Source organism: Alligator sinensis, unplaced genomic scaffold (assembly GCF_000455745.1).
Source record: "Alligator sinensis unplaced genomic scaffold, ASM45574v1 scaffold1494_1, whole genome shotgun sequence".
NCBI lineage: Eukaryota > Metazoa > Chordata > Crocodylia > Alligatoridae > Alligator > Alligator sinensis.
In genome coordinates, this window is record NW_005842724.1 from 75,651 (window position 1) to 76,267 (window position 617).

Genomic DNA, 617 nt, shown 5'->3' on the forward strand with positions numbered 1-617 from the left:
TAACCAACCTGCAGCATGGGTGCCACCTGTCCCCTCCCCAACCTGCTGTTGTGCATCAGGTGCACAGCAGCCAGTAGGGCAAGAAGCAGAAAACAGAGCAGGAGATCAGACAGGGAGCACAGGTCAGGAGGCAGAAAGCAGAGCAAGAGATTGATCCCTTTCACCTGCTCAGAGTGACACTTGGGGATGGTACAGAGTTAACTTGTGGTATGCCTGCCAAAAAGGCTGGCACTGCTCTCGACTTCCCTAACATCCCATTTAACCAATATGTACAAAAGCAGTAGATGAAACAATTATCTTAAATTAATTCAGCAGTAATTACATTTATATGAATTGGACCTTAGTGTTATCTTTTATTTTAAAAAATGCAAAAATGGCTTTGCTCTCACCTCCTGACTTTTTGGGCTGTTGACTGTTGTTTTACTGTTACAAAAGCTAAAATTTTTAACTCTTGTGAAAAGCTTTTCTCCTCACCTTGCTTCAAATCCATTAACACCCTTCAGAGAAACAGGGGAGCAATCAATTTCATGAGCAGGCTCTCTCTTGGGGAAGTCATGGTGTTGCTCCTGTCAGCCCTTGCTGGGCCTGTCATCTCCAGTAGCACTTACAGCAATCCC